This window comes from Cupressus sempervirens, chromosome 6 (assembly GCF_028749045.1).
Source record: "Cupressus sempervirens isolate cs-2001-9-10 chromosome 6, ASM2874904v1, whole genome shotgun sequence".
NCBI classification, from domain to species: Eukaryota; Viridiplantae; Streptophyta; class Pinopsida; order Cupressales; family Cupressaceae; genus Cupressus; species Cupressus sempervirens.
In genome coordinates, this window is record NC_143123.1 from 214,405,608 (window position 1) to 214,412,221 (window position 6,614).

At 31.7% G+C, this 6,614-nt stretch overlaps 1 pseudogene; it reads left to right on the forward strand.

Annotated features, from left to right (window-relative positions):
• The first annotated feature begins 393 nt into the window (after window positions 1-393).
• LOC149552029 ((S)-8-oxocitronellyl enol synthase CYC2-like) lies at window positions 394-5,834 on the forward strand (annotated as a pseudogene).
• Window positions 5,835-6,614: the final 780 nt, after the last annotated feature.

The following is a 6,614-nucleotide window of genomic DNA, read 5'->3' on the forward strand; positions in this document are numbered from 1 at the left end:
ACTTGTATCGCATTGAAGTAGAAGTTATCATATTGAATTTTGCTTCTTTCATAAATAAATGTTTGAATTCTGCTCAAGGAAGTTGACACTAAACCAACTTCACATAAATCACCCCATTGTTAACGAGCTTGACATTCTTGATTGTTCAAGCTTTATTTTCATTCGAGGTAAGAGCTCACCAAATTCTTGCAGAATTAGATCGAATTGATTTGAACTTTTCAATGATCTTTATTCATTGTTTGCAAATTTGTTCGTCCAGTCTCGCGAATTGCAATGATCTATTTAGTGGATGAAATAGCAATGAAAATATATATATTCTACCCATCATGCATCTCCATCTCATGTTTAGGTTTACCTGTTATGGCAGGTTAGCATTCGGGTTATTTGTTTGGATCCCTCACAATGAGTTGGTACTCATGGTGGACAGGGGCTCTTGGTTCTAGAGCAGTAAGTATTTTAATTGTCTGTATGTTTCATTTATAATCTTGCATTATGTTAGATAGATTTAAGGTTTAAATTATGAGATAATCAAAGACAACAAACTAGTTATCAACCTTACTGACTATATTGCTCTGCAATTGAACCCAACTCCTTAGTCCTTTGTAGGAAACAACTGTTAATTTTATCGAATGTCTCCAAAGAGACAAATAATGTTGATTAGGGTTTTAAATTCCCAGGAAAGATGATACTCGAGCTGCAATAAATGTTAATTAGGGTTTTGATTTCCAGGAAAGATAAAACTCTCTTGCTGTAATAGGCTCGAGGTACTTAAAATATTTAACATGAAAAATCATTTGTCAAGATAATAAATTAAAACAGCATAAAGTGCAGGTTCGGTTTGTAAACACCTATTTCTATAAATCAATCAGTTTATACCATTTTTGGGAGGGGAAATAGATCTGTGTGACTTTGATAAGTTTGTAATCTTTTCGTTTCGTATAATTGGTTGTGGAAACAAAAGGATTTATTCTAGCTCTTGAAAAATGACTCATATCTGAATCAAAGATAGACTGTTGATAAAGAGGGAAAGTGATTAAGTGGCCCTAAGTGCTATTAAGGTGTTCTGACCCTTTCATCTTTGATTTAGTGATGAAATTTTGGATCTGACACCTGACTTCTAAGCTATCCATGAAAAATTTAACACCAAAATATGTTCAATTTTTGTCACTCTTTGCTCATTCCATCCATAGTCTGAAGCAAACAATAGAAACTTACAAGTTAGAACCATTCATCCATAATGTAGAGAAGAGAAGCCTGATAGATCTGTTTAAAAGTAGGAATATATAATTTAATGCTTACTGTGGAATTAACAGAAAGCGAAATCCATTGTGCCATATTTTATATGGTAAATTATATATATTAAAAATTCAGTGCAGTGAAATTCTTTTAATAAAATCAAAATGAATCCTATTTAACTGTTTCTGTGTGGTAATAATAGTAGCCACATCAAAAGAAAATTCTACATATGCTTGAAGGATACAAAGATAAACATAGATTTGAAGGATACACAGATAAACATAGATTTGAAACTGAAAAAATAAATTTTCCAAATAACAACCAATTTTTCTTTTTTGGGAAATATCATATTAAAAAATTGGTATCCAATCTCTACCAATTGACGGCCTCCTAACTATTGAGATGAAATCTGTAAGACATTATCCAACTTCCAACACAACAAAATCCTTATGTAGAACCCATTCTGAATTTGTTATTATAGCTTCACATGCTATGACTGCAATGCTCTTAAATGCCTGAATTTTGTTCAAATGATCCCTGCCGAACTCTAAGAACTGGGGTATCAATGTCAAATATCATTATTAAGACGATCCAAATTAATTTGTGTTGTAAATAATTTAGTTGACTCATACAAATCAGTTTTAAAATTGAAAATTGAAAATTTATCTAATTATCTTACACCAACTGTTCTCAAAACTAAACATCACCATAAAAATGTGATCAATTGATGTAGGAGATGAATAATCTAAAACTCGTATCCTTCTAGATTCATCAATAACATGCTCTAAATTTTTAAGAAAAATGAGGACTCCTCAAATAAAACAAGACACAGAAACATGTCTTTTTAAAATTAAGGGTTCATCTGTTCTTGACTTTTGTGATTGTAACTTTTATTCTGTTTTATTGAAAAAAAAAAGAAATACCATTTTAAAAATTTTTATGGATTATAAAATATGTTTTCAGGTCCCCACAAATGCTTATATTTATTTGAATGACAACAAAATCTTCATCAAATAAGACAACAAATGATGACCATTTTCGGAGATAGATAGAATCAATGAATTATTAACTTTAGTGAATGTTGATGGATGCCCATTTTATTTTTTAACACATTTGCATAGTCTTAGCTTGGACGAATGGAATGGCTAATCACTTATATAATGAATATTATATTTACAAATTTCTTGCTCAAATCTCTGGATGAGCAAGAGGCTGAAATTTCTTTAGCTTTTGTGAATGTTGGTGAACATAGACAAGAATACAAAGGATCCTTTCTTACTTTTTAAATCTACAGGTTCCATCAATTTGTTAATGAGTTCTAGGTGGTTTGTTATAATTTATAAAAATTTCTTGCTCAAATCTCTGGATGAAGAAGAGGATGAAATTTATTTAGCCTTTGTGAATGTTGGTGAACATAGACAAGAATACAAAGGATCCCTTGTTATTTTTTAAATCTATATGTTCCATCAATTTGTTGATGAGTTCGAAGGTGGTTCCTTATAATTTATACAAATTTCTCTATAAATGGAGCCATTGGATTAGCATTTATTCACAACAGTTATCTTGACAAGATAAAAGAAGATGGTGAAGAAGATGAAATTGTTTCCCGTTGTGTTAGTAGTAATCTGTTTAGTGGGTATCATGGTAGCTAAGGCAGAAGCAGGTATTGGTCGGGCAATGGATGATGATGATAAATGTAGCGGTAAACTGTGTGATGATAATGATGACTGCCAGTCGGATGACTACCCCAAATCTGTATGCATGGCAGATGACTGTCGTAAGGGATGGTGCATTTATCGCAAAAACTGATTGTGTGTTGAGTTTTTTTCATTTGTTTCTGTGTGTTTGTTGTTGGCTTGTTTTGGTTCAGTCTTTTCCTGGATTTCAATGTTTGTTCTGTGTGTTTTTTGTTTTTCAGTTTGGTTTTATCATGTAAAGGGTTTGAGAGTCCCTTCAAAACTTATTTTCAATTAATAAGAAATATGGTAATGTGTTTGGAATAATTTATTAGTATGGTAAGACACCATTTCAAATTCTCTGTTAAACATTTCTTAATCATTAAGATAGATGTCAAATTCAGAAAGTAAATTTTTTAATTTTTTTATGAAGAAGTATTTAGGAGCTGGCTTTTTAAATTTCCATTTTAAAAGAAAACATTAAATTTTCTTAAACTTTTGCTTTACATCGACAAATCCTTATCTACCTCAATTGTCCACATAGTGAAAGAAATATTGTAGTTTTTCAAGAGGTCACATAGTGTGAAAGAACAAGATTTGAAATAAGGTATGAAAGTGAATAATGACTTTCTTTAAGATTGTGAGATGTGGCTATAATTGATCTCTATAAATCAGCTCATACCTGATTGATTTTGTTAATTTATGTTGTGCAATTAAAAGCTTATTTAATGTTATTTTATCAATAGAATTTTCCCACGCAAATCGGAAATAGAATAAACGATAAAAATACAAGTTTATGAGGTATAGTCATGTAGTTGCAGGATGGTGTTGGTATAGATTGATCATGTATGAAGTTGAGAAACTATTTAGTTTGGACAACATGTATAATTTGAAATGTCCTTGTTGATATATAAGATTAGATTGAGGTGTTGTATTAAGTAAATATGATATGTCTTTTGCTATAAAGATATACTTCTTAAATCTTACAATGGATTTAATCTCTTTTGTCATGTATAGTTAGATACGTTGTTAATGTGTAAACACACATGTACAGGCCAATCCTCCTTGAGTTATTTCATTCTAATTTAATGTTGTTAACTTTATATCATTTTATCTTGATTCAAAGTGTATATTAATTTATGTTTTAGAATTGAAAAAATGCTCACTCCTTCGAAAATAATATTTTGACATAAGACTAGGCAAGAGCCTACAACACAACAACAAATTGTAAGTCTCTTAACTGAGACGTAGAGCCAAGCAACATATCAAAAAGACTTTACAACTTTTTAATAAAATCTTTTAGGGTTTCAACAATTAATGAACGATATGATCCTAATTTCCAATGTGTTTAATGATTGACAATGGACACTAAATTCCAAGCATTCTTGATGAGCTCCTATGAAACAAACTCAATTTTTTTTGGTCTTTCCACGATAAGAAGTCTATTGGCTTAATTTATTTATGTAGCTATACTAGTTAGCTTCTCTATTTTGTTACTTTCTCAATTTGGTCAAGAAACATATGGAGAATTTATACTAGTTTTCCACTATATATTGTGTTACTTTCTCTTGATTCGATTAAGAAATATATAAAGTGTGAATCTAAAGTGTGAATTTATACCCTGCATTAATAATCTAAAGGTATTGTATGAAAATTTGGACATTAACCTAATTTGCATGTCCAGCTTGGAGTAAACTTTGGGGAAATGTTGGTTAAATGGAAATGAGATATATCTTTCGTCTACCAAAAGTCAATTGTCCATTTCTTATCAATAGAAGTGAATAACGAGTGTTGCAATATTTGGGCTTTCTTGTCTTGTATGTGACTTTTATCTACGTGCAGGGGAGCATCCAGCAAAACTTTGAAGGCTCAGAAATAAAATCTGACAAGCAAAGAGTTGCCCTGATCATTGGAGTCACAGGAATTGTGGGCCACAGTTTGGCTAAAATCTTGCCTTTGTCTGACACCCCCGGTGGACCCTGGAAAGTTGCCTGATTGGTCTCCAGATAATCCAGTTGAATACATTCAATGTGATGTGCTGAACAGGGGAGAAACCCTAGAAAGGATTTCTACTTTGAAGGATGTGACTCATCTGTTTTGGGTTTGTTGGGTTGGTAGAGAGACAGAGGACCAGAACTGTGAAGCCAATGGAAGAATGTTCAATAATGTCTTAGATGCACTACTGCCTAATGCCCAAAGTCTTGAACATATCTGTCTGCAGACTGGTTCAAAACACTATTGGGGTTCATTTGATAGTTTGACCAGTGGAAACATTCAGTCACATGAAGGGCTTCCTAGGTTACCTGCGCCTAATTTCTACTACACACTTGACTAACTTGGTCCATTCACCGCCCTACACTCATATTTGGCTTCTCTCCATGTAGCTTCATGAACATCATTGGTACTCTCTGTGTCTATGCTTCCATTTGCAAATATGAGGGGCTTCCTTTCAAATACCCGGGCAATAAAATCACTTGGGAACAATTTATGGATGCATCTGATGCTGAATTGATTGCAGAACAAGAAATATGGGCTGCTGTGGAGCCTAATGCTAAGAACCAGGCCTTCAATTGTTCTAATGGAGATGTGTTCAAATGGAAAAAACTGTGGAAACACATTGCAGAGAAATTTGAGCTGGAAATGTTACCATATGAAGGGGAAGGATTTAGTCTGGCTGAAGCAATGAAAGACAAAGGATCTGTCTGGGAGGCAATTGTGAAAGAGCATAAGTTATGCCCCACCAAAATTGAGGAAGTTGGAACTTGGTGGTTTGCAGACCTTGTACTAAATATTCCATTTGAGGGTGTCATTAGCATGAACAAAAGTAAGGAGTATGGTTTCTTTGGGTTTCGTAACACAGAATCTTCATTGTTATCATGGATTGACAAAATGAAGTTATCTAAGATTATTCCATAACTAACATCAGCATGAACGAAACCTGTTATCAGAGGCAACGTCTATACAGCCACGAAACCTGTTATCAGAAACGTATTACCAGTCAGTGGGAAGAGTGAGTAGCCTAGAGTATGTCTTATATCCACACAAGAAAAATACACAAGAGTTTTCCGTTTTTAAATCTAAAATGAGTGTTGGTGGCCTTTCTTAAGGAAATAGGTTGTAAACTAAATAAGAGCTCTCATGAACTATGACCACTTGAATTTACCTTCTCTGCAACAAAGCCCAATAAATATATGATGAATTTTAGTGCGAAGGTCGTGTTAACTGTATTTTTTTTAATGATTGACATTCAGGCCTCTACCTGTGATATGATTTTTTTATTCATTAATGTCTTTAATTTTATGTTTTTTTTTTAAATATTAATTTTCAATTTTTTAAACTAATTATTTTAAAATTAAATATTTTATTAGTATAATTACTAATACATAAATTAAACATAATAAATATAGACTTTAAAAAGTTAAAATTAGAAAATAAATATAAATTACATATATTAAACATAATAAATATAGATTTTAAAATGTTAAAATTAGAAAATAAATATAAAATAGTAATATTTGCAAAACTCTCAAATTTACAAATTGAAACTTTTATTTGGGTTAAAATGAATATAAAATTAAAAAATAATTATAAAGTAGTAATTGCACGTCAACAAGGTGCAATTCTTACATCCATAGGAATAGAACAAAGAAAGATGGGGAGAATTTTTGAAGTAAATCTACATCTTTTTGTCTTATTTCATAC